The sequence below is a fragment of the Bison bison genome, unplaced genomic scaffold (genome assembly GCF_000754665.1).
Source record: "Bison bison bison isolate TAMUID 2011002044 unplaced genomic scaffold, Bison_UMD1.0 scf7180017853184, whole genome shotgun sequence".
Classification (NCBI taxonomy): Eukaryota; Metazoa; Chordata; class Mammalia; order Artiodactyla; family Bovidae; genus Bison; species Bison bison.
In genome coordinates this window covers 620,114-620,412 of record NW_011483757.1, presented here as the reverse complement: position 1 = coordinate 620,412, position 299 = coordinate 620,114, and the positions used below count along the sequence as shown (strand labels likewise).

Sequence of the window (299 nt, the reverse complement as noted above, 5' to 3'; positions counted from 1 at the left end):
AGCAGCAACCAGAACCAGGGTGGCTGGAGCTGAGTGGGTGAGGGGAGGGGAGTGGAAGGGGATGAGGCAGAGAGGCCATGGGGGCAGGTCGTGAGGAGCCTTTGCAGGACTTCATAAGAATCTGAATTTGAGAGGAGCTAGAGGGACCCGATGGACGTGAGTTTGAGTGAACTCCCGTCTTCTGGGATCTGGCATTTCTAGGGGTTCTGGGCGCCAGAGACCGTGGGGCTCCCATGGAGACTGCCTCGCCGCCGGCGGGACCTGGCGGCCCGCAGCCCCCAGCGCAGGGGTCCCCCCGC

At 64.2% G+C, this 299-nt stretch overlaps 1 pseudogene; it reads left to right on the top strand.

Moving 5' to 3' along the window:
- The first annotated feature begins 233 nt into the window (after window positions 1–233).
- Window positions 234–299, top strand: part of LOC104998599 — a 1,119-nt pseudogene continuing 1,053 nt past the window's right edge.